We start from the raw sequence: 26919 nt of genomic DNA, 5'->3' as shown, positions 1-26919 counted from the left end.
TACTGGTATTTCTTAAAACTTCTGGTGCCATGTCAAAACTTAAGCAAAAAAAGAGCTAAGATCTCATCTAAAGATTCTAGCTCTTTTCTTACACTAAGCTACTAGCTACACTCATGGATCTGGAGAAAAAAACTTAAAAGACATTACTTGAATGCTCCCTAAAGGCTGAAGACCCAGAAGACATATAAAACAAAACCCCATTTGAGTTTTTTGTTTTAGATTTTTAAACCTGCCTCATGATTTGGGGTGGGGTGGTAGGAGGATGGGAGGTCCTACTTGGATATTTGAACATTTGGGGTTGGCAACAGTGTGTATTGTTGCAATTAATTATTGTCCTAGAGTGGACAGGGCCTAACAAATACTGTCCTAACACATTAGCCCTTCAGATGTTACATTAGCTATGTCTACACTACCATTAATATACCATTTATATAATGTATGTCATGCAGGGGTGTGAATAAGCCATTCACGAATGACATAAGTTACACCAACCCAGAGTGCCGGTGTGGAAAGTGCCGTGTTAGCAGGAGAGCTTCTCCTGCTGACATAGCTGCTACCACTCATTGGGGGTGAATTAATTAAGTCGATGGGAGAGCCCTCTCCCTGTCGGTTCAGAGTGGCCACACTAGAGAGCTTCCAGTGGCACAGCTGCATAAGTGCAGCTGTGTCACTATACGCTCTCTAGTGTATCCATAGCAATTATCTTTAGGTAGCTACATGCCTGCCATTGCTGTAGTTCCCTATCTCCTCACCATCTTTAAAGTATTTACCCCATGAGGCTGGAAAGTACCTCTATTTCTAGATAGTATCTCTGCCCCTGTCAAGAGTCAGTTTGAAAAAAAAAAAAAAAAAAAAAAAAAAAGATATTTAGGCACCTAAAAATGCAGTTGGCACCTAGTGGGATTTTCAAAAATGCTTAGGTGCCTAACTCCCATTGTAAACAGGAACTAGGCACATAGACACTTCTGGAAATCCCAGTAGGCACCTAGCTGCATCTTTCAGTACCTAAATACCTTTAAAAAAAACTGGCCCTAAATAACTTACCCTAGGTCACATACTATGCCTGTGGTGAAGCAAGAAATTGAAGCTGATCTCCTGAGTTCCAGGCTACCACCTTAGCTTAATCCTTCCTCTCTATGACTCAAGATATTTTTGTCACCTATGGAGACAAGTCTAAAGGGAATCAGGATCTATCCAAAATGGATAGTCCACACATCTGTTCTTGATATAAGCAGCTATGTGTTAAAAAAGGCCTCAAAGCCACTAGAGCCACACTAGGATTCAAAAACTTGTTTTAACTGGTAACCACATCTAAGCTGGATATTTTAAGGGAGCCACTCAAAGTAAGATGCACATCAATACCAACACACTCTGGTTTGTTGTCAGAAGCCAGATCAGGTGTCTATTTTGATAGAATGGTGCTGCAGCCTATTCTAACAAATTTTGCTTAACTGATCTCTAACCCCGAAGAATGTAGAATTGTGGACTTCATGGAGAAAATAGATTCTCCAATAGCAGTTCTTCAAGTATATCCATATTCAGCAACTCCTCCATCTTTGCTCATTTCCAGATTCCATGCAGTTATACTGTATTTCAAGGAATCCCTGTTGAGGTTACAGGGACAAACCATCCCGATGAGTCAAAAGAATAGTAAATATGGCAGGCAACCAGCTTGGCTTAATGGTGAAATCCTAGCGGATCTTAAACATAAAAAAGAAGCTTACAAGAAGTGGAAGGTTGGACATATGACCAGGGAAGAGTATAAAAATATTGCTCGGGCATGTAGGAAAGATATCAGGAGGGCCAAATCGCACCTGGAGCTGCAGCTAGCAAGAGATGTCAAGAGTAACAAGAAGGGTTTCTTCAGGTATGTTGGCAACAAGAAGAAAGTCAAGGAAAGTGTGGGCCCCTTACTGAATGAGGGAGGCAACCTAGTGACAGAGGATGTGGAAAAAGCTAATGTACTCAATGCTTTTTTTGCCTCTGTCTTCACTAACAAGGTCAGCTCCCAGACTGCTGCGCTGGGCATCACAAAATGGGGAAGAGATGGCCAGCCCTCTGTGGAGATAGAGGTGGTTAGGGACTATTTAGAAAAGCTGGACGTGCACAAGTCCATGGGGCCGGACGAGTTGCATCCGAGAGTGCTGAAGGAATTGGCGGCTGTGATTGCAGAGCCCTTGGCCATTATCTTTGAAAACTCGTGGCGAACGGGGGAAGTCCCGGATGACTGGAAAAAGGCTAATGTAGTGCCAATCTTTAAAAAAGGGAAGAAGGAGGATCCTGGGAACTACAGGCCAGTCAGCCTCACCTCAGTCCCTGGAAAAATCATGGAGCAGGTCCTCAAAGAATCAATCCTGAAGCACTTACATGAGAGGAAAGTGATCAGGAACAGTCAGCATGGATTCACCAAGGGAAGGTCATGCCTGACTAATCTAATTGCCTTTTATGATGAGATTACTGGTTCTGTGGATGAAGGGAAAGCAGTGGATGTATTGTTTCTTGACTTTAGCAAAGCTTTTGACACGGTCTCCCACAGTATTCTTGTCAGCAAGTTAAGGAAGTATGGGCTGGATGAATGCACTATAAGGTGGGTAGAAAGTTGGCTAGATTGTCGGGCTCAACGGGTAGTGATCAATGGCTCCATGTCTAGTTGGCAGCCGGTGTCAAGTGGCGTGCCCCAGGGGTCGGTCCTGGGGCCGGTTTTGTTCAATATCTTCATAAATGATCTGGAGGATGGTGTGGATTGCACTCTCAGCAAATTTGCGGATGATACTAAACTGGGAGGAGTGGTAGATACGCTGGAGGGGAGGGATAGGATACAGAAGGACCTAGACAGGTTGGAGGATTGGGCCAAAAGAAATCTGATGAGGTTCAATAAGGATAAGTGCAGGGTCCTACACTTAGGATGGAAGAATCCAATGCACCGCTACAGACTAGGGACCGAATGGCTAGGCAGCAGTTCTGCGGAAAAGGACCTAGGGGTGACAGTGGACGAGAAGCTGGATATGAGTCAGCAGTGTGCCCTTGTTGCCAAGAAGGCCAATGGCATTTTGGGATGTATAAGGAGGTGCATAGCGAGCAGATCGAGGGACGTGATCGTTCCCCTCTATTCGACACTGGTGAGGCCTCATCTGGAGTACTGTGTCCAGTTTTGGGCCCCACACTACAAGAAGGATGTGGAGAAATTGGAGAGAGTCCAGCGAAGGGCAACAAAAATGATTAGGGGTCTAGAGCACAAGACTTATGAGGAGAGGCTGAGGGAGCTGGGATTGTTTAGTCTGCAGAAGAGAAGAATGAGGGGGGATTTGATAGCTGCTTTCAACTACCTGAAAGGGGGTTCCAAAGAGGATGGCTCTAGACTGTTCTCAATGGTAGCAGATGACAGAACGAGGAGTAATGGTCTCAAGTTGCAATGGGGGAGGTTTAGCTTGGATATTAGGAAAAACTTTTTCACTAAGAGGGTGGTGAAACACTGGAATGCGTTACCTAGGGAGGTGGTAGAATCTCCTTCCTTAGAGGTTTTTAAGGTCAGGCTTGACAAAGCCCTGGCTGGGATGATTTAACTGGGAATTGGTCCTGCTTCGAGCAGGGGGTTGGACTAGATGACCTTCTGGGGTCCCTTCCAACCCTGATATTCTATGATTCTATACAATCAGGAACAGAACCAGTATAAAGAAAAGGAGTACTTGTGGCACCTTAGAGACTAACAAATGTGTTAGTCTATAGGGTGCCACAAGCACTCCTTTTCTTTTTGCAAATACAGACTAACATGGCTGCTACTCTAGAACCAGTATAGTAAACGTACCTCCTTTTATTAATGAGGTCTCAGTAAGCCACTGGTTGAAGTTTACCTGCTTTTCAGGATTTCATGATCCAGTGATATCATCCCTCCTTAATAAGTATTTGTGTTTTTTGTTTCATACTTCTATCCCACCATGATCTAATGCCAAGATAACAGAGAGTGGGTAGATGCCTTGGAAACAAAATATCAAGTGTTCTGACTCTGAACTTTCAAGTAACTATTAAAGTTAAGACTCTAGATAAAAAACAGATTTAAAAAAAATCACTGGAAGGTATGTTTATAAACTTGGAGTGGAAACTGTGCACATTCAGCTGCAATTGATTTCCTGTATGGCAAAATACTGCAGGCATTTAGCTGGCTGGCAATATTACAGAGGCCTCCTACCATTACCAGTTCTTGAGACCAGAAAGCTCGGCCTGATGCTTATTCCTATGCCAGAATAAATAGAATCCCTGCTGAGTTTCCAAACTACTTTGGTTTAGGGGGAACCAAACCATAAACAGGCAAAGTTCTACATCTTAAAAAAAAAAAATTACCCTACCTGAATGAATTGTATTATTCAGTATTGCTTTATATGCACTCTTACCAAAGAGATATGATGCCCATCAAAACAGATTCTCTGTTTAAGCAAAAAAACAAAACAAAAATAGCCACCAAACTACACCAACTTAGCTACATTAGTTAGGAGGAGCTAATAAAAAAAATATTCACCACGTAATTACTAAACTTACAGGGTAACACAATGCTGAAAACTGTAATAGACCTTCAGAACAGAGATAACTGTTCATGTCACTCAAAAAAGCAGTCTTGTTTCCATATTTTTCTCAGTAAAAAATTACCTGAAGAGAAAAAAAATATATTCTTTTAATGTACTCCTGAAGACTTTGAGTCAGCTTTCTACTCTACTTAAATATGTCAAATAACTGCCAGTAAGGTTTCTCAGAATTTGGAAACAATTATATAAAAGTAACTTCACAAGGTTTACTCTTTGATTATATTCTAATTGCAGTCTTTCACGTGTCCAGGTACCTGGTTGCATTATGGCTGTAATTGAAGTAAAATCAAGATGAGAAATGGCCTGTATTTCTCTTTCTCTCCTATTTTTCCATTTAGTTCATATGTTTCTCTTGTTCTAAAGACTTCCAGTAAACAAGGGACTCTCTTTAAATTCTAGAAGAATGAGATTATTCAGGCATCCTAGCAGTAGCTAGGTTGTCAACAGGTATAAAGTTCTTCTCATACACTAACATAAAAGCCATTCTTTCTTCACTATTGTGCAGAAAATTTAGGAGGCAGGTTGTCTCCTTAAACCAGTTAGCTATCTAGTACATAAGGATTTGATACTGTGATTTATAAAATAGTTATTCTGGAAATTCACTACAACTAATAAAAACACTGCAAACTAAACTTACTCTTAGAAAACATACCACATTTAGAAGACATTAACAACAGATATCTCTAGAATGTGTGAGTATCCCATAGATTTGAAATCTAACTAGGAGTATTTCAGACCTAAAGAGAAGCCTTATACAGGACCAAGTTAAACAAAACCCACTAAAGAAAGCAAAATGTAGACACTTTATATATAAAGTTAACTAAACCTTAGCCAGTAATGACAACGTTCTTCTATGTAAAAGATTTTGGCAGCTTGGAGCACTTCACAGAAAACAACCACACACAAATTTGAAAACTGCATCATCCTCAAAAACACGTCAGGACAAAGTTTTCTTTCTAGAACATATTCTGGATGGAAGTCAGCCAAAATGATTTCCAGTATTAAGACGACAGGTGCTATATACTAGTCTCACACTAGTCTTTGAAATCATCCTCATTTCCAAATTTGCCTATGGCAGCATTCTGAAGTTGCACTTAACTCATGATTGGAGCACACAAATGGGCCAGAATTATGGCGCTGAGTGAAATATTGGATGTTCTCAAAAGATTTTCCCAAAGCACAGAAGTTGTCTCAACACAATAAATGTATTTTAAAAGTAGAGCTTTCTCTCTACTCTGCTGTGGTGAACAAAAGAGGAACCCAAACCGAGACCACCTGTCTCGCTTTTGACCCAATACAAATGGTATTCCACAGTCTTACAAATAATTTATTCAGATTTCAAAACACTCCTACAAATGGAATGCCAGTCCATCAAATCAGCCTGTTAACCCATACTCCCATATGATCCCCAACTAAGTCTCATATCCAGACAACACAGAGCACATTTGGTTCATTTGCGCACTCCACAAAAAACCTTGAGGTAAGAATCTAATGCAGTGGGGTTTTTTTAAATAATTTAATAAAATACTAATAGTTTTCCTAAGACAATATGTGCACCTTGATATTTTAAATACCCCAATGTTACTTACATAAGTGTGAACTGACATTAGCCAGAGAGCAACAATGCAGGCTCATTAATTTGCATTGAGCTCTAAAGTAAAAATTCACATGTAGTGACTGTTAATAGCACATTATAAAAATGCATTAGAGTTTAGGCTACCTTATACAAATCAATAAGGTAATAAAGAGACGCTGACAAGCCTGACAGAGTCAAATACTGGAGTACCATTAAAAACAGAAGTCATCTTTTTTCTGGACTATCAATCCCAAACACAGTCACCTCACGCTCTTGAGCGACACAAATAAGTGCCAAAAGGGGTTGTGCACTGGTTACTTAGCCCTGAAGGCCAACACCAAGAAGTCTTCAGCAGCTGCCAGTTGTGATGGGGTCAAGCTGCTGGCAATCTGCATCAGACCTTATAACTGATTAATGAAATTAGCCACCTATGCCAGCCGACTCAGGCTCACAGGGCTTGGGCTGTGGGGCTGTTTCATTGCTGTGTAGACTTTCAGGTTTAGGCTGGAGCCTGGACTCTAGGACCCTGTGAGGTGGGATGGCACAGCCCAGAAGTCTACATTGCAATGAAGCCACCCCAGAGCCTGAGCCTGGGAAGCTCAAGTCAGCAGAAGAAACACTGTTTCAATATCTTTGTTACTTGTTCAAGTGATATATTTAATTAACTTTTTCAATGGTGTTGTTCCCAGGATATGAGAGCGACAAAGTGAGATAATCTCTCTCATTGAACCAACTTCTGTTGGTGAAAGAGACAAGCTTTCGAGCTACACAGCTCTGTGTAACTCAAAACCCAAGTCCTGGCGTCATGTTATTAATATATGGGAATCTAAGCTTTCTTTTTTAAAAAAAATCCTATTAATTATAATTGCAGAAAAAAGCTGGAAAATATACCACCCCCAGGTATATTTTTTTACTCTCTCCCCCACCTCAAAAAACAAAAAAATGGGGTGGGGGAGAGAGTAAAAAAATCTCACAATTTTTAAGCTATGCGCCTGACCTGTGATTTTGTTTGTTTGTTTTTTTTTAATGTTTTCAGTCGGCAATACTGTTACAGCTACACAAAGGAGCTCGGCTAGTTTCTCTGCCCCCCCGCCCAGAACAAAAGAATCTGTTAAAAAAAAAAGTTTGTTTTAAGTCTCGTTCTTCTCTAAAGAACATCTTTGTAAGAAAATAAGTTAAATGGTATTGTAGGGATCCATGTTGGTCCTCTCTCAGTGATTTCTATGTCAGACTTTCTCACTCTGCAAGTAAAACAGTATCTTTTCCAATTGGCCTGAAAATTCAGTCCACGTTCATCACCACCATAGGTTCTCCATGCCAAACTAAGAATTCAGTGACACTCCTACGGTCCTATTTTCTTCAAATTTGGTACAGGGCTGGAGTGACTCCCACTCACCGTCTCTTAAAATTGCAGAACATATGGTGGGAATAAAAAGTTGTAAAATGTTATTTTTGTTACTAACATGAGCAGGTATGAAGACTCTGAAGAGTCAGGGAGTAGATCTCTTGCATAGCAGAGTGCCATATTCTACCATTACTTTTTAGAGTAATACCACACTTCAGATGTGTCTCATGTTTACAGTACACTAATGGTTGCTGCTATTTTTCATATTTGTAATGTATTTTTATTAATGCATTTCCAAGTAGCCTAGGGCAATTTAATTTCTACTGTATTCAGATAAGATGTATTTCTCTAATACTCACCTAGAAAATTATTCTTTTGTAGGTTCCTGTTTATATTTTGCTTTGTATGCAGAGGACAGATTCCTTTAAACTAACTTAGAATTTTAAAGATTGATTTATAGATTGTTTCTCAGATTTACTTTCCTAGGAGGAATTCTGCAAATGTTTACTTTATCTTATCAAATGCTTTGATTTGAGTCTTTAAAAAAAGAAAACATGAATTCCATATTTCAGGCTATTTTTTAAAAGTTGTGTTCATGAGTTGGGGTTTATTACACATTTTATAACACCCATTCTGAATGTTTTGTTTTTTAAAAACACAAAATCCAGTGTTGCACACTTAAGTCTTAGAGATCAGACGTCTATCAATATACAAACTAATTTCAATTTGACGTTTTTGGAGTGCTGTGTTTAATCTATGACAGTATTCTTTTAAAACACTAATAAGAGTTTATATTTGTGTCCCCCTCCCCCCACTTATGATATCTTTAGTTACACTTCAACAGTTTTCCTAACCATAGGCTGCAGATGAAGCCACTATATACATAGAGGCTGTGTCTACACTGATGCAGACCCACCAGTAATGCTGATGATGGGTGAGTTACTATAGGCAGGGTACCAGCATTTTTACCACTGTCTCATCTAAGTCCATTCAGAACATTAGTCATAGATTATGATAGTATATGAAGACCTCAATCAGGATCAGAGCCCTGTTGTGCTGAGAACTGTACAAATACAGAAAAGACAATATCCTTGCACTGGACTGTTTATAGTCTAAAGCCCAAAAATCAGGAAAACATGCTTATATGATATCCAGTTTATTTCAATAGGGCTTAAACACCCTTCCTGAATAGGTATCTTCCACCCAGCAGTGCCCTAACACTGGGATACAGAGTCTCTCTCTCTCTCTCTCTCTCCCCCGCCAATGACTAAGCAAGTATTTATCCACCGTGGAACAGCCAGAAAGAGAGAGAGAGAGAATGGTGGGAGACCCCATGTCCACTCCCCCCTGCTCCAACTACTCTTTGATTATTTATCCACCAAGGAACAGCTTCAATAGGATAGACTAAGGGATCCTGACATCAGAACATCCCACAGCCTAGTAGTTAGAGCATTCTCTTGAGAGGTGGGAGATCCACATTCACATCCTTTCTCCCCCTATGACAAGCAAGTACTCTAACCACTGGGCTAAAAGTTATAAGGTGGGCGCTGACACCACCTCCCCCTCCTCTTCGGATTTGTGTGGAGCAAAGGAGATGCCTAACTCATTCCTGCAAGAAACATCTTAGATGCCTGACTCCAGGTGATGGGTTCTTGTTCATGGACTGCTAAACGGAGATAGGCGCCTAAATCAGGGGTTCTCACAACAAAATTTTTGGTGGCTGCACTTGCTGGTGGCCACTCTGACAATTTTTCCTAAAATATTTAATTAACTTTAGGAAAACCAAATAAATATGCACATATATGTGTCCAAGTCATTGTAATTTATTCATTGCAGACTCAATAATAAAAATAATGTACAATTGTCTCCATTATTTACTGGACCTTAACAGAATAGAAATACAAATAAGGTGCTTTTCATGTTTTGCTTTTTTGGTTGATTTTTTTTTTTTAGACTTGCTAGTTAGTAAGTTTGCTACTGTGAAAGTGATATTTGTTAATATCAGTTTTCACAGCATACTTACTCAGCCCCAGCAAGCTGGGCGACAAATTGGATGGGGAGGCAGGTAAGGAGATGGGGGGACCAGGGGTGATGTGGGGGCTGGAGGGGTCAGTGGTGACATGTGGGGGGGTGAGCCTGGGACTGGACATCCAGGGCCAGAGCCCAAAGCCCTGTGGCTGGGGGCCGAAGCCTGCCCCCACACAGCCAGAGCCTGCCACCCACCACCCCAGGGCTGACACCCAAGCACCACCGCCCCTGGGAAGGTGGGGAATTTACACCAGTCACCTGCTCTTACAGTGTTTGTGGCTCCAGGAGGAGGCATGGACCAGCATTTGCTGGCAGTTCTGAGGGAGGGGCTGCCGCTTTGCCCCGCCCCCAATCGCCACCCAGGTTGGCTGTGGCCACAAGAAAAGCCCCTGGTGGCCGCATTTGAGAAACGCTGGCCTAAGTCTAGGCTCCTGCAAGGCATCTACCTCTGTGAGAGGGGCGGGGCTTAAGACACATGCCTCTCATCAGCATCTCCCATTGGCTAGCTTAGCTAGCTCTCTGCCTAGCATGCTGGCTTTTGTGCATCACATTTCTAGGTACTTATCTTTCCCCATATAGGGATCCTAGGTGCCTAATTCAGCTTTGTGAATTGCAGCATTGTTCCTGTGATTTTCTAGGTGCTATGATGCGCAGCACTGCAACACATAAGGCCTTGTCTACACTCGAAACACTACGCTGCAGCTGCGCCACTATACCGCTTCAATGTAAAACACTACTTATGCCAACGGGAGGGGTTCTCCCATCAATGTAGGTAATCCACCTCCCCAAGAGGCGGTAGCTAGGCTGATGGAAGAATTCTTTCCCCGCCCCCATGGATTTTTCGCATCCCCAAGCAATGTAGATGGGTCCACCTAACTTTTTAGTGTAGACCAGGCCTAAATCCTTTCATGGATCCCACCCTTACATCCTGTTCAAGGAAAGTAAAAAGCTGAAGATGACTCACAGCAAGTAAGGTTACTTCTTTGTGATTTCCATAAATAAAGTTTAATGGAAGCAGAGGTCCTCCACTGAAAAGATCTCAAAAGCCATGTATTAAATCATCTTCCACCTGGGCTTCACTTCAAAGGTGCACGTAAATATGCAAGTTAAATAAATCCTCTCCCTCTGTTCCACAAAGCACTAACAATCTGGACAGAGATTAACCCTTTAGAAGCTACATTTCTAAACTTCCCTCTCTAGATGTGATTCTAACAATTAAAAGGCATTCTAGTTAAGAAATCTTGTTGCACCATCTATTAAAATAAGGACAATTTGTGGAAAGCTTTCAAAGAGTTGCACAGGATTTTCAAAAGGAGAAATATTTGACCCCAAACTTAAGCCAGTTTGAAAGGTATACTCTGTGCCTTAATTTTAACAGAGCTTTCCCTCTTTAAAAAGACCAAAGAATTATGGTAAATTAAATACCAGTAAGAACAAACACTAGTATATTAATGACAGAGAAGTTATAACAACAAGGAGTACTTGTGGCACCTTAGAGACTAACAAATTTAGTTATAGAAGTTCTAAACATTATAACATATAAATCCACCAACATCCCACTCTACACTGTTTAAACATTTAGAAATATCCAATAATATGCTAACACCATGGTAATATGACAAACATTTAATATTGAAACTACTGAAACATTCTCAGAGCATTGTGCATAGTTTCCAGGTTGTCAACTTTGTCAGGGAGAGGGGAGCTAAAGTTAAAGAACTGAATATTTGGATGTATAAGGGAACCATTTAATGCCCTCTAGGGGCAAGAACTTCTGCTTCCCCCCCTCTACTATTCTAAAAGAAGCATCTGTGAAGTTAATGAGATTTAACTTTATTCATATTTTGTGTATATTGTCAGCCAAAGCATCTATGTGCATCTTTAGAAGTTCTCAGAATTAAAACAACTGCATGCCAAAAAAATCAGAAGCTTAAGACAGTTACATATGTACCTTTCTAACCACAATAAGTTATACATCCAGTGGTTACTACAGCCAAATTTAGCTTTGTACAAGCTAACAGGATTCCTTTATAAATTTAGCTAGAGACCTGAGCAACAAACACTTGTGGAAATCTAAACCACAAGTGTTAGGCAGTTCCTTCCAAGAAGGAAACAAAGAGGCAAAGAAGACTACTACTAATATAGAGTTAGTATTAATTATTATTTTTAGATCACCCATTCATTGTGATTTATGTAGGCAGTTTCATGTCATTATTTGCTCACACTTTTGATACAAACAACATTAGGATTGGAAGGGCAAGAAATAAGTTAAATCACAACTGTATCAGTACCCCAATTACCAGTTAAGGGGAAAAAAGATACCAAGAGCCAGCCCAATGTTTAAATTGTGTTTTGTTCCAGGCCCGTTGTGCCTCATGCTGGGAGTGCTGTGGGCTTGCAAAGAAAAGGGGAAATGAAGTGAATCTTATTCAACAATGACCCTTTGGCTGATTTAAGGATTGGAGTTGATGGGTTCTGGAGGGCTCCCATTCTATCCTTCCAGAAGGACAACAGCTGTGACATAAGGCCTTCACAGTCAGGAAAAGAAACCAAGGACAGGGAACAGGGAAATTGTCAGGGCTCCAAAAGGGAAACAGGAAGACTACCACCTCACCCAAAAGAGAAAATATATATGAATATGATTGGTCACATTTTTAAATGCTTTAGGGAACAGACATCAGAACCAAATTTACACTAACTACATTTATTTTAAAAGAGTCAAGTTTAATAAAAATACATTAGAATTTGTAGAGTTTAATTCCAAATAATTAACACCATCCATTTTGGCTTTAACAACATGTGGTCCAAAACAGAGGCATTATATGCAACCGGTATTAAATTTTCAGAGATTTGATAATGTAGTATGTTAAACGTTAATGAAAACTACTTCTGGTGCTGAGTGTACAAAATATCTCCCTTGCTCAGATTTTAAGATCACACTGAATTGTAGCCAAACACAAAAGTACTTTTGTGGACAAAAACAGCTGAATATTGCTTGTACCCTTCATAAATATATTACACACAGGATGCTTTACTACCTGATGTGATATGCCTGCACTGCATTATTTACACGACCGATTTTTGCAGTGCTGGAGTAGAAAGAGAGGGGCCACATAAAGAAGGAGGGTAGTCCAAACAACTTCTAAATTGATGGATTTTCCTCATTCAAAGCAAACATAACTGAAGGAATGGGCTGGAGTCTAACCCCCCCCCCCAGTTTCAGAAAGATTATAGGTACAATGGCTCTTCCACTGGCTTACACTTCTCAATGATTACCCAGGCAGGAGAGATCTTCTTAGGAAGGCGAGTACTACTAAAGCAAAGCTTGTCCCGTGCCTCAGACGCCAGAGCTTAACGAAGTTGAAACACGCCAGGTGTTTCCCTCCAGCCCCAGCCACGCTTGCTGCCTTCCCCTGTGTTATAACCTAAAGGCTCGTGTTCACTAGCAAAACAGGCAGCCGTGCAAAGGAACCGAGTCCCCCTTTCCACAGGAGCGACACAGGACTGCGGGCCACACCGGCCCCGCACTAGAGGCGTGCCGGGACACAAGAGGATTTGAGACTACCCGTGACGCGAGCCCGCCCCGGCCAGCCACCGCGCGGCTGCCCCGCCTCTCTCTTCAGGTAACAAACGCGCGGCGAATCCCCCGGGAACCTGAACCCCGTTTTTCCGCCCGGCTCGCGCAGGGGAGGGGAGCGGCGCGGCCTCACCTTTCTCTCCGCCCCAGCGCTGCGCTTCTGAAGCGGCGCCCGTTTCTATCCCTCCCCGCAGCGGCCGGCAGGGCAAATGGCCCCGCGGGCGGGCGGCGACTTAGCCCTGCAGTACCCCGGCGGGTGCGGAGCGGCTCCCACACACGCACCTTCCCGCTCCAGCGGACTCAGGCCGCCCTTCTTCCCGGCCGCCTCTCCCTACAGCCTAGCCCCGCCGCTGCCTGCTCCGACAATGGTTCTTCCCCGCAGCAGCCGCCGCCTCTGGGTCGGGGTGGGGGGACCCAGCCGGCTCCCGGCAGCCCTCTTCTCCCCTGCGCCCCCTGGGGGAGGAGACCCATTCGCACCGCCTCGGAGGGGAGAGCGCGGGCGCTCGGGGCTCCCCGGGGAGAGCGGGAGAAGCGGCAGCCCCGGGAACGGGCAGGAGAAGGCGCTACCTGAGGGTTTGCATCAGTGGAGGAGGAAACCTGCTCCGCAGGACAAAGCGCTCGCTCTCCCCGGGATGCCGGCGGCGGCTCCTGACAGGCGTCCCCCAGCCAGCCCCGCACACCCCCTGAGTGTTTAAATCCGGGGGGGGGGGGGGCGGTGAGCACTGGTCTCCCGCAGTCGCGTCGAGGCTCGCCGGCGCTAGGTGCCCATTCCGCAGCGCCAAGTCCTCTGGCGGCTCCTGCCGCTCCGCTCAGGCTCTAGGGCAGCAGCTTAAAGTCTCCAAACTTCCTGCTCCTCCCGTGCGGCCGGGGCGGCTTGGAAAACGCCCCCTTCCCCTCCTCCAGCCGTAGCTCTGCCTGCAGGCTCAGCCCCTCCCGAGGGAGGCCCGGCTCGGCTCGGCCTCGGGCTGCAGCTGACTTCCCCCCACGGGTGGGAGAAGGGGGGGATGGATAGATTAACCACTTGGACTTGGCTCTGGAGTGAAGCCAAAGAGAACAGTCAAATTACAGCCCGCTGGAAAAAACCTCAGCTACTGTTTTCACACACGCAAGAGCAAGCACTCCACTACTTTCCGGGGGCTTCCTTCCTAGCCTGGGCTAAACTTACAGCCTTTCCCTTGTTTTTTGGGGTTTTTTTGGCTTTTTTTTTTTTATTAAACGCCCCCTATGGGGGGAGTGACTACCTTCTTACACTTTAAATCACGCTACTAGTGTCTACATCCCAAGAGGAAACTCACATACTGGAGAGTGGAGACACACCCCTTGACGTTGCAAGATGATAGACCAGACCGTGTCCCTTTAAAACATTATAAGACGGTGATTAATGAAGTAATTGCGTCTCTTGTGATTTAGTTTGGGCCATTAACAAGGGAAAGGGACAATGTCAACTTGAAATCTAGTCAATTAAAAAAAAAAGTTCAAAGTGGCTTTGCATACTACACCTGCCCCCTGAGTTTCCTTGGCAGTTTTGTGGCTTTACAATCACATCTTCCTGATTTTAAACATGTTTTTTTGTTTTGTGTTGCTTTATGAAAGATCCACTTAAACAGAGGAAACTGCCAACAAAAGTGTAACATAAAGCCCCAATCCTGCATCAGGATGAGACTCTGTGGCCAAGCAGCCTCACTGAAGGCAAGGGATCAAGCTCTCAGGCCCTGATCCTGCATCGGGATATTCTAACTGAACATACAGAGAAAAATTAAAACTGACTATGCACCATTGCAGTCAAATGCACAAAGTTGTTAAACTGAAATAAATAGAGATATTTCTTTTCTTCTAATCATTTTCCATTTATACCATCTTTGCTATTATAAACATAGCAGGTAAATAATTTTCAGGCTGAAGGGTGATATACTTTCCACCTGTGCTATTTGTTTACTCTTTGTATCTCTCTCAGCTTGGATAATTAGTCAGTTTCACTTCTTATGTGGCCTACTTGAATATTAGCCTGGTTCACTTTCTGTAACCCTTAGCTAGTCAATTTTGCTATCCGATTTCTCAGCCTTGACACCATCAAGGGGTCAAAAACCCAAGTGACTTAAAATTCATGAGATTTTTAAAAATAATAATACACTTTGTCTTATTTCTATTTGCTTCTGGTTTTTCAGCTTTTAAGATTCATATTTTCAAACACTGAAGTAAGTTACAGTGACCTAAGTGCTAGTGTGGACAGCGCTATGTTGGTGGGAGAGCTTCTCCCGCCAACATAGCTATTACCACTAATGGGGGGCTAGAGTAACTAAATCAACAGGAGTCTCAGCTACTTAGAGTGTCTGCACTAGCCGCGCTACAGCGGTGCAGCTGAAAGCTCCGTAGTGTAGCCATAGCCTTAGGGCATGGCTATACTTGCAGATGTAGAGTGCTTTGAGTTAAACCCGCCTTCGGAGAGCGCAATAGGGAAAGCGCTGCAGTCTGTCCACACTGACAGGAACAAGTGCACTGGCGCGGCCACATTTACGGCACTTGCAGCAGCATTGGGAGCAGTGCATTATGGGCAGCTATCCCACAGAGCACCTCTTCCCATTCTGGCGCTGTGGCTTGTAGGAAGGGGCAGGGGGTGCGGGGCATTCTGGGTCCTGTCCCAATGCCCCGTGATGCATTGGTTTGCATCCCAGCAATTCCTGTGCTTCCGTCCACATTTGGCGCCATCTTTCAATGTTTTTTGTACTGCGCACTCTGTCTTCCCTTTCGGTCTGCGGGAATGGAGCCCAAAATGCTGAGGAGTATGCTGATGAGTCTCGCCAGCACATCACGTTTGGCAGTCAAGTTATTCTTTATGATCCAAAGTGACAGTGAGGGCTCCGATGATGATATTGACTAGAGTAACGCATATCACACGAGTTTGCTTGTGGCATTCATAGACATGCTTACCACCGTGGAACACCGCTTTTGGGCTTGGGAAACAAGCACTGAGTGGTGGGATCACACCGTCATGCAAGTCTGGGATGACGAGCAGTGGCTGCAGAACTTTCAGATGAGAAAAGCCACTTTCATGGGACTGTGTGAGGAGCTCGCCCAAGCCCTGCAGCACAAGGACATGAGAATGAGAGCTGCCCTGATGGTGGAGAAGTGGGTGGCTGTTGCAATCTGGAAGCTGGGAACTCCAGACAGCTACCGATCGGTTGCTAACCAGTTTGGAGTGGGGAAGTCGACCTTTGGAATCGTGTTGATGCAAGTTTGCAGGGCCATTAATCGCATCCTGCTCAGAAGAACCAAGACTCTGGGTAGTGCATGACGTTGTGGCTGGCTTCGCACAAATGGGTTTCCCTAACTGCGGAGGGGCAATAGATGGCACACATATTCCAATTCTGGCACCAGCCCACCTAGCTTCCGACTACATTAATCAGAAGGGGTATTTCTCTATGGTTCTCCAGGCGCTTGTGGATCACCGTGGGCGTTTCATTGACATTAACGCAGGCTGGCTCAGAAAGGTGCATGATTCACGCATCTTTCGGAACACTGGCCTGTTCAGGAAGCTGCAAGCCAGAACTTTTTTCCCAGACCAGAAGATCACCGTAGGGGAAGTCAAAATGCCCATTGTGATCCTTGGAGACCCCGCTTACCCTTTAATGCCGTGGCTCATGAAACCCTATACAGGGAGCCTTGACAGCAGCAAGGAGCAGTTCAACAACAGGCTGAGCCGGTGCAGAATGACTGTGGAATGTGCTTTTGGCCGTTTAAAGGGCTGCTGGCGCTCTCTGTATGGGAAGCTGGACCAGGCCGATGATAGCATCCCCGCGGTTATATCCATGTGCTGTACCCTCCATAACATTTGTGAAGGGAAGGGTGAACGATTCACTCAGGCATGGAACTCGGAGGCTCAACAGCTGGAGGCTGAATTTGAACAGCCAGAGAGCAGGGCTATTAGAGGGGTCCAGCATGGGGCTACAAGGATTAGGGATGCCTTGAGGGAGCAATTTGAGGCTGAAAGCCACCGGGAATGTCTGGTGCCCTGCATGGGAATGAAGTGCCGTGGTTCCAATGTTAGTAGGAATCTGTGTTTGCTACACTGACTAGCAGTGCCTGTTTCTTTCCTGTCCTATGGTATCTTTTACTTTATGCAATAATAAAGAATGTTTTCAAAGCCAAAAAAATCCATTTATTGAAAAGAAAATTAATTTACTGAAAAGAAACACAACTGCTTGGTAAGCAGAAAGGACAAGGAGGTGGGGTGGGGAATGGTACAATCACAGATTTGCGTATGTCCTGTTATCATACTCAGCCTTCCTGTCTGGAGTGCTGTGCAATGAGTGCTGCACTTCAGGATGGCTATACTGCATGGTGATGGGGGTTGAGTGCAGAGGGTAAGGGACATAGTTTTCAGGGCTGGGTGGTGAAGCTACAGGTGTTGGAGGCAGCTGGTGGCGGTAAGAACCCGGATGTTGGGGAAAGTGGGTTGGAGGTGACATGGGGGCACAAAGGAAAGAGTTTTGGGACAAGGGCTGCAGGGGGTCGCGCACGGTAGTGTTCTGCCTGCATGGCTACAAGCACCTGGATCAAGTCTGCTTGGCGCTCCATTATGGTTATCAGCCGATCCATGCTTTGCTGCCGGAGCACCGCGTTTTTGTGCTGGCACTCCTCATTCTGCTGTTGGATCCTCCTTTCACTGTCCCACCACTCCTGCACTTTTCGATTTTCATTACTTGAATGCTGCATTACTTCATGCAACGTCTTCCTTGCTTCTACGTGGCCTCTTTCTGATTCTTTGGAGTCTTTCGGCCAGTGATAACATGGACGGCTGAGATCTCAAGGTTGCATCTGTAAAGGCAAAATGCAACAACAGAGGCAGCATTGTTCACTGCAGACAGAGCAATGATTCCCCTGTACTCAAGGGCAAGCACAGTTTACACAGTAGCATAATTTGTCTGTCCCAAAGCGAGCGCACGTAACCCACCGTGAGTAAGCACAGGGTCAAGCATGACGGATTGTTTCATGGCTGTACTGTCCTCTGGGTTTCTGTGCCCTGGGGACAGCCAACAGCAGCAGGGGGCCCCTATACTGAACACTGTCCCCACATTTTCCACAGGAGTTCTTCCTGGAAGATATCTTGCTGCTGCGGGTGACCTGAGAAGCAAGGGAGTGTCTTCTACCGCAATGTGGATTCCGCCCTGGTCCATATGCAGCTTGCCTGTGTGCAGCAATGGTCCCCCCGCCCTTCACGGCACAGTGATGTGGACAAGTTAGCCTTACTGGAACAAGGAACACAGTGGCTCTCCTGAGAAACCTGCGTAAGAGCATTGCCCAAGTTCTGGATGAGACCTCTGAAGACCTTTGAAGAGATCGCTGAGGCCGATTACCACGATGTGAGAGAGCACATCAACGCCCTATTCCGCATCTAGGCATGCATGCAGCCCTAACCCGCCTTACCCCAAGAGCCCGCACCGAATAACTTCCTTCCCAAAATAAATGCCACTCACTGGGAACCTCATCTGGTGTCTGTCCTTCCCCAAGCACCAGCCACCGTGACTGGCTACCTTCCTCCTGGCTTGAGAACAGCTCCTGGCCGCATGCATCTAGGGATTCCGGGGTGTCTTCCTCTGCCTCAGCACCCTCGCTTCTGCTTTGTTCCTCCTCTTCCTCCTCCTCCTACCTTGTTGAACTGGCCTCTGAAGTGCCCATGGTGGTACTTGGAGTGGAAGTAGGGTCAGCCCCAAGTATCGCATCCAGCTCTTTGTAGAAACGGTAGGTCGCAGGGGCAGCACCAGAGTGGCTGTTTGTCTTGCGGGCTTTGTGGTAGGCATTCTGCAGCTCCTTCAGTTTAATCTGCACTGCAGTGCATCCCGGTCATGGCCCTTTTCCATCATGTCCCTTGATATCTGCCCGAAGGTATTGTAATTCCTGTGGCTGGAGTGCAGCTGGGACTGGACAGCTTCCTCCCCGCAAACACTGATGAGGTCCAGCACCTCACCATTGCTCCATACTGGGGATCGCCTGGTGCCTGGAGGAATGGTCACCTGGAAAGATTCGCTGAGAGCATTCCATGCCTGGCTGAGCAAACAGGAAGGGGATTTTCAAAATTCCCAGAGAATTTAAAGGGCGGGTCTGATGGTTGGCTACCTGAGGGCAGGGCAGTAGAGTTCAAAGTGATGACTAGCACAGGCATTGTGGGACACTTCTGGAAGCCGATCAGAGCACACTATAGGACCAGAGCGTCCACACTGGCACCACGGCGCTCCAGTGGGGGCGCAGCAAATGTTATTCCACTCGCCGAAGTGGAGTACCAGCAGTGTAGCCATGGAGTCAGAGCGCTGTATGTGCCTTGCCCTTGTGGACGGGTAGTGAGCTAGTGCGCCTGGGGCTCCTTTATTGCGCTGTAACTCACAAGTGCAGCCAAGCCCTCAGTGTCTTCTGCAATTTCCATCTCTGTGGTATATAAAACCCAAATTCAAGAGAGCATGTAAGCAAATGCTTAACCTTAAGCATGTGCTTAAGCACCCTTCCTGAATAAGGTGGGGCTTCCCTAATTAAGGCCTAAGGCTCCAATCCTGCAAGTTGATCCCCCATACCATGTCCATGCAAAACAATTTGCTTTCAGTGTGTTTCAAGTAAGAAAAGTGAGAAAGCAGAGAACATAAATGCAATAGAAAACACAAATAAAATGTGAATGCATATTATAATTATTCTTTCTTCTAATTAATTTAAAAAACCCTTTTAGTTTAATATATATATATTCAGTAGCATTTCCTCGCTTTCCACCAACATTTCACATTCTCCCCCTAACAAAACCCCTTAATTCTCATAAAAGAAGAGGTCTTTCATTTTTGTGGAATGCTACAGATTCTCCCTGTGCTTATGCTAAATATATGGCATATGGTATGTGAGTGATTTTAGACATTTAGGATGTTCAAATATAGAGACAGAACAGTAATGTGACTAGTTAGTGAGTTTCAATGTTCACCCTAATCTTAACTGTTCTTGCTAGAATCCTGAAAATAACTAATGGTTTGTCCAGGTCTCTTAATGCACCATTTTTAAAGTGTTAAAAACTCATCCAAAACTTACATGTAGCATATATTGTCTCAAACGAGGATTGAATTTGATATGTCGAAAGGCCAATATTTTCTTATAAATCAACATTGGCTCTGTTTGAAGACAAAGTTTTGCATTTAGCCCATAATGGAGATACATCATCTTTTCAACCCAGAAAAAAAAAAAAAGTAAATCTCCCCAGGCAATTTCCTTAATGATAGCCACTGCTATAAACAACATTTCTTTATATAACAGTGTTACACTTGTAGTCCCTGCTCCACCCATACACACACCTCTTCCTATTGAACTGTCACTATTCGTGCACATGAGAAGGACAGATCATAGAGAGGCTGCGCTCTGCAGTTAGTGCTATGGAACGGTGCTCTGGTCTACAGACGTTCTCACTGCAGCAGCATGGGATTGGTACAGAGAGAGGCCGCCAGGATGTGATGAGGGAGTCTGCACACAATACTGATCCCCGTAGCCAAGACATCCCTGCATTGTATGGCTGCTCCATGTCCTGAATTCAGGCTTGGAGAAAAGGATTCAATTTCCAGTCCCAAATAATTTGGCCCTTCACATTGCTAAATGAGGAAAAATATGTCTAATGGATGTTCTGGTCTCTTTTTGGAAGGTAGAATTAGGGAATTTTCTCTGCCATAGGGGAAAGAAAAGTCATCCTTTAAAAAATTATATTCCTTGTACCAAAGTACTGTTGGTGCATTTTAATTTGCATACAATTTTTGGTATATTCAGTCCAAATGAAAATGAATGATAATGCTACATACATCTCAGTGCTAGATATATGCAGGCAAAAGAGGCACATTATCCCATGTCTTTTGGAGCAGTAAGAAATTGTACAGTTTCTGGAAATTTATATTGAAGGCATTACTGGGTCTATTCCATGTGGAGTTCTCTTCAGACTCAGAACTTCGTCTATTAGGGGAAAACTCCAAGAAGAGATGTTTCCCTCCTAAGTGCTGGATATGAATTACTCCAGTGTCTGTTAGCTTGTACCAAAAATATCTAACCTTCTGTTGAAGTAACCAACTCTCTCCAGATGATAAGTGGCTGACAGAATCTGATCATTGCTGCAGACAGAATTACAGAGGTGTAAGAATCAAGCAATACAACATTTTCCAAAAGTGGAATGTATGGGATAAATTGTGAATCCCTCAGCTAATCACACTGTAATAATATACTCATAGATTTTAAGGCCAGAAGAGACCATTGTGACCATCTTATCTGACCTCCTGTATATTGCAGGCCACAGAACCTTACCCACCATTTTCTGTAATAAGCCAATCCATGGTACTATTATCAAAACTTTCAGAGCATTGAGTATTGGTAGTGAAGAATTTCTGGGCAGGAGGCCCTTTGATTCCTCTTCCCCTGATGTGGCATCTCTGTATAACATTTCTTTTGTCAATACTGATCTAGTATTCCTGTACTGGTAAAGTGGTTCTAAAGTAGACTTAGTCATAGGTATGCACTTATCTTTAAACCAATTACATAAATTCACCCTGCTTCAGCTTTGCTGTGCCAAAAGATAAACATATGTTTCAGTGTTTTGCTGAATCAGGGTCCGTGGAACAAACGCTCTTAGGAGATCCAAATGAATATAAATGTACACACACAAGTTAGAAATGTGCCATCTTTTGATAGCAGAAAACCACTATACATCAAAAATGCAGAAGAAAAAAGGCACCACAATTCTGCTGCGGGGGTGGGGTGGGGAATATGTCTGCAGAAACAAAGAACTGCATTTGTTCCATGAGTAAGGGTGCGGCTTAGGAAAACGGATGTTGTGTACACGTGGTCACTCACCAACCACGGTACATTGACAAACCCTGTGATGTATTTTCTTCATAGCATCCAAGTAAACTACTCCACCTCTGAGACAGATTCATTGTCAGGCATGAGGACACTTATCTGCTTTGCAGGACTAATTGTTAAGCAGGTTTTTGGAGCCACACCTACACTTAATATTGCAAAAGTTAATGTAGAGTGAGGTTTGAGCATAGGGAACAAATAAATTAGTTTATTTGTGATAAAGGCAGGTGTCAGTATTTTGACAGTTTGTGGAAAAGTATTCCATAGCCCTGGGAAAATATATTAAGATTGTTGCCGTATGAAGAACTCTCAAAATAATTTGATAACGGTACGGGAGCAGTCTTAAAACATGGCCGTGGTTGAAACAAGTTCCATTGTGTTTTGGCTATCTGGCCTTCATGCTTGAGTTCATTAATTTAGTTACAACAAAAATAGATGCTATCCACACTCAGTGAAAACAAACTAAAGCCATTTTCAGCCACAGTTGAATTTTAAACTATATTTATAAAAACACATTTGTTAAACTGAGTTAAAGACTTGGGAAGACATGGCCAAAGTTGATTTTTGATTGATTAGTTATGTTTTAAACTATTGACTCTTCATATAGAAAGATTACACTATAATGTTTGCAGGTCACACTTTAGATAATTAAGGTCCCAGTCCTGTAACACTTGTGCACATTATTAATTGTTTTGGAGTTAAATGGAACTGTTCAGGTGCATAAAGTTAAGCACTTGCATAGGTGGTTGCAGGATAAAAACCTGGATTTGTATTTCAAGAATTGTATTTCAGACATTAAGTTTGAATGGCAAAGCTTAAAAACCAACAAGTCTTCTATAGCTGTAGGCACAGTTATGTATCCATAATTATATCTGCAATTAATTGTGTGTACAAATACTACCATTAATATATGTTGGCATAGACATTTAGATGCCAAAATGTTAGTGTTTGCATTTGCAATTAGTTGTGGGCTCAGTTTTATACAAAAAGAGGGAGATTTTCAAAATCAATCCTTAAAGGTTTCAGATTTCCAAAATTAAATTAATAGTTGTTTAGATTAATATTGCCCTTATGTTAATTCACCAGTACAAAAGTACTTCATGTTCTCCTGAGTTGAGGCTGTTGTCTTTGCTTTAGGATGGTTGTAGTGTCATATGCTGGTCAAGAGCAATTCGACATCAAAAGGGGCTTTATTTCATTTAAATTTAAGAATTTTGTTTATATTTAGTGGCTATGCCTAGCTCTAGGATACACAAACTTTAAATGTCAGCAGGGAACTATGACTGCACCTTTGGTCCTTTTAGGTTAATTAAACATTAAACCATTACCTTTTTCCCAAATTGGCAAAGTGAATAACAATATTTTCATAAAATAATTGTTGATAGGTAGACTGGAGTTGCCGAACTTTTGCATATACAGTCATCAAACTACATTCCAAAACTATATTTATCCCTCATCTAGCACTATAAGTTTTTGGAGTCTCATTGCACTGCTTGAATGATTTGTCTGACAATTCTGGTCTGTTGTATCAGTCACTGAGATCTGCAATAAGGCAAGAGATGCAAGTAGCATCAACAGTCATTTCAAAGAAAATCCTGGCCTCTAAGAAGCAGACTATCAACTCTTCATTTGTTCCAGTTGTGATCACTTGATGTAATTGGATTGATTTTATTAATAATTTGAGCATGAAATGTAAAATGTGATCACCGCCGGCTTATGTCAAAATCCTGAAAATGTTTAAACATGCTGAAATTACTACAAGACTCATGTGAGTAAGATTACAAACATGCTTAAGACTTTGCTGAATCAAGGCCTAAGACTATTAGCCACGGACCATTTCTCTATACGTGTAAGCTTTCATTAATATTTCATGTCTTCTCAATATACAGAATTGCTTGAAACTGTCACAAAAACATACATGTTCCACAATGAAACACAGTCAGTCCTGTTATACATTTCATAAAATGAACTTCAGGTTCAAATAATCCATGGTAAGATCAAGGTCAGACACTCTACTTTGTTGTCAGCCCAAGTCTATAATTCTACAGGAGCCTTGATTCTTCACTTCCTTGTTGTTTTATGTTCCACTTCTCAGTAGATAATAGACTCCTGTATTTTTCACAGGATACTTCTGTTCTACAGAGAGGAAAAAAAGTTTTTCATCTGGCATTTCAGAAAACATGTCCATCCACATGCTTAAAAAAATCAAACCAAGCATGTTAAAGTTATACAAAACTTACACAAGAGTATACATTTTCCAATGGCATAATCAATTTGAATGGGTATGGGGTCTCATAACAAATTTTGGTGGCCTCAGAGTGCAGCCACCAACTCTTGCTGGTGCTCACTCTGACAAATTTTCCTAAAATACTTAACTAACTTTAGGAAAACCAAACAAATATGCACATATACACATCCAAATCATTGTAATTGATTTACGTAGGGTGTCTCTTACAGACTCAATAATAAAAATCATGTACAGTTTATTTTGGTGCATCTGGCCCCTGCTGCCTCCCCCTATCCTCCCCCCATCACTCTAGTCCCTGCTAACATCCCCAGGCTCCCTATTGCTCCCAGGCCCCACTGCTCCCCCCAACATTGCCCTAAGCTCCCTTCTGCAGCCTGGCAACCCACACTCATCCTGCTCCTTGCCTCTGGACCACAGAACCCAGTAAGGCCAGCCCTCCTGAAGCCCCGCCACCCTGGAGTCCCACAGCTGAAGCTGGGGGCAGAGGGCTGCAGGGAAGGGATGCTGCTTTGCCCCCTCCCCCATCTCTTCCTAGGTGGCTGTCATGGCCGCAGGAAAACTCCTTGGTGGCCACATGTGGCCTTGGTGGCCACATTTGAGAAACGCTGGTCTAGAAGAGACTCAATCCCGCAGATGGGGAAAGCACATACCTGTGTTGCCTGACAAAGAGTTCCAGGAAAAAATTGTTACTCAGGAAATCACAATTCCTCTTGTGCTACTCTCCATTGCAGGGTATCTGGGGGGTAAATGGTAAATTAGTTCATTCCCTTTCTCTTTCCAGGATGTAGCTTGCTTCCCCCTTCATGGGAACAGGTTACTTAAGGCCGTTGTAGAATCCCTGTCCTTGGAGGTATTTAAGAACAGATTAGGCAAACACCTTTCAGGGATAGTCTCGACTCTAGATATATGTAATCCTGCCTCAGCACATGGGGCTGGACTCTTGAGGTCCGTTCCAGCCCTACATTTCTATGGTTCATGCTTGACCAGCTGTGCTACCCAGCACATATGGAGAGGCAGAACCATGGCTCCACACATTCCCTCCCCTCCCTACTTCCCTTCTCCACCCACTTGCTCGCAGTGGGCAGGTATTGGACATACCACCTGTGTTCTCTCCCTCCGCCCCCTCCCCGTACCTGAGCCATGATTCAAGAATCCCTAACTCAGTTATGAATCGGGTGGGGCAGGTGTCATGATCCCTGGATAGGTTGCCTCTTCTGAGACCCTTTTCCAGTCCCCTGAGTGCACCCCTTTCAAGTGACAGGCCCACGCTTCTACTTCTCTCTGGGCTGGGATCCCACAATCTAATCATTCCCCGACTGGATCTCTGGGTTACCTCTCCCTGGCTGCCAACCATGTTACCAAGCAGGTTCAACTGGGCTTAGACCCTGCCAGAGTTCTCCTTCAAGGTCCTGTGGTCAGTAATAGTATGCAGTTACACAGAAGAAATTTCTGCAAAACCAAATATGATTTGGTACAGAGAGCTGGGAGAAGAGAACTTAAAAATAACAAAATGACCTATACCTATATTGTCTTACCTCTGCTTGGCATTCTCCTCAAGCCCCTAGGTAGATATGACTTAGCCTTGGTGTCCTCTGTTCTCTCTAGCCAGCTGCAGACCCTGTCTCTCAAGTCTGCGTGTCATTCTTACTGCATGCTGCGTCTATATCCAGGTCAGCTTCCTGCTGAGCTGATCGCTTTCCCCCTCCTTTTCTTCTGGGGGCATCTTTTTAACCCCTCAGGGGTCTTTTAATCTTAGCCCTAGCCTTGGGAAGAGAAAAACATTCTAATCTGAATGGTGCCAGCCGGATAGGTTCTTTCCCCAATGATGGCCCAGCCCAGCCACTGTTATCTTAACTCCTTTGAAGCAGATACCTGAGTGGCTATCTTATCTGTGTCCTTGTTTTACCCTTCCTGGGTTCCTTAACAACCTCGTTTGATTGGACTATGCATTCAGGTAGGTAAGAATATGAAATTGAACAGAAGCATATATATAATAATAATACAGACACTTTCCCAAGTTCACAGGCAGTACTTACTCTTGAATGCACCCCTCTCCAGCCACATTAGACCATCTAGGCCAGGGGTGGGCAAACTATGGCCCAGCTGTTTTAAGCCAGCCTGCGAGCTCCCACTGGGGAGTGGGGTCTGGGGCTTGCCCCACTTTGGTGCTCCAGCCGGGGTGCTGGCTCGGGGGCCACACCACGCGGCATGGTCCCGCTCCGGCGCTCCAGCCGTGGTGCTGGGTCTGGGGCTGCACCATGTGGCATGGTCCTGCTCCAGCACTCTAGCTGGGGGCTGCTCCACACGGCTCCCAGAAGCCGCAGCATGGCCCCGCTCCAGCTCCTATCTGCTTCAATGGCTCCCTCCGGCAGTCTAATGGGAGGTGCAAGGGTGGTGCCTGCGGATGGGGCAGCGTGCAGAGCCACCTGGTCACACCTCTGTGTAGGAGCTGGAAAAGGGACATATCTCAAGTGGCTCCCAGAAGCAGTGGCAAGCACTGTTCGGAGCCTGCACCCCTGAGCCTCTCCCCAAGCCCCAACCCCCTGCCCCAGCCCTGATCCCCCTCCCACTCTCCAAACCCCTCGATCCCAGCCCAGAGCACCCTCCTACACCCCAAACTCCTCATCCCCAGCCCCACCCCAGAGCCTGTACCCCCAACCAGAGCCCTCACCCCCTCCCACACCCCAACCCCAATTTTGTGAGCATTCA

General features: G+C 44.2%; 1 protein-coding gene and 1 long non-coding RNA gene across 9 annotated transcripts in view; both read right to left on the bottom strand.

Moving 5' to 3' along the window:
• The window catches only part of PLEKHG1 (pleckstrin homology and RhoGEF domain containing G1), a 215788-nt gene extending 201252 nt beyond the window's left edge, over positions 1-14536 (bottom strand). For 6 of the 8 annotated variants that reach the window (XM_043543149.1, XM_037894979.2, XM_037894978.2 and 3 more), the window contains exon 1: positions 13671-14536. The gene's annotated coding sequence lies outside the window, so the exon portion shown is untranslated. Of the gene's footprint in view, positions 1-12786; positions 12911-13236; positions 13568-13670 lie in introns of those variants that run through there. The other 2 variants (XM_037894977.2, XM_043543150.1) reach the window with 2 other exon arrangements.
• Positions 14537-22384: 7848 nt separating this feature from the next.
• Positions 22385-25950, bottom strand: LOC122465087. The gene is made up of 3 exons (XR_006289652.1): positions 25746-25950; positions 24861-24946; positions 22385-24098 (listed from the first exon to the last, which is right to left on the bottom strand). It is a non-coding gene; the product is annotated as an uncharacterized LOC122465087 (long non-coding RNA).
• Between the last annotated feature and the right edge of the window lie 969 nt (positions 25951-26919).

This window comes from Chelonia mydas, chromosome 3 (genome assembly GCF_015237465.2).
Source record: "Chelonia mydas isolate rCheMyd1 chromosome 3, rCheMyd1.pri.v2, whole genome shotgun sequence".
NCBI lineage: Eukaryota > Metazoa > Chordata > Testudines > Cheloniidae > Chelonia > Chelonia mydas.
The sequence above is the reverse complement of the archived record's forward strand: the minus strand, read 5'-3'. Positions and strand labels throughout refer to the sequence as shown.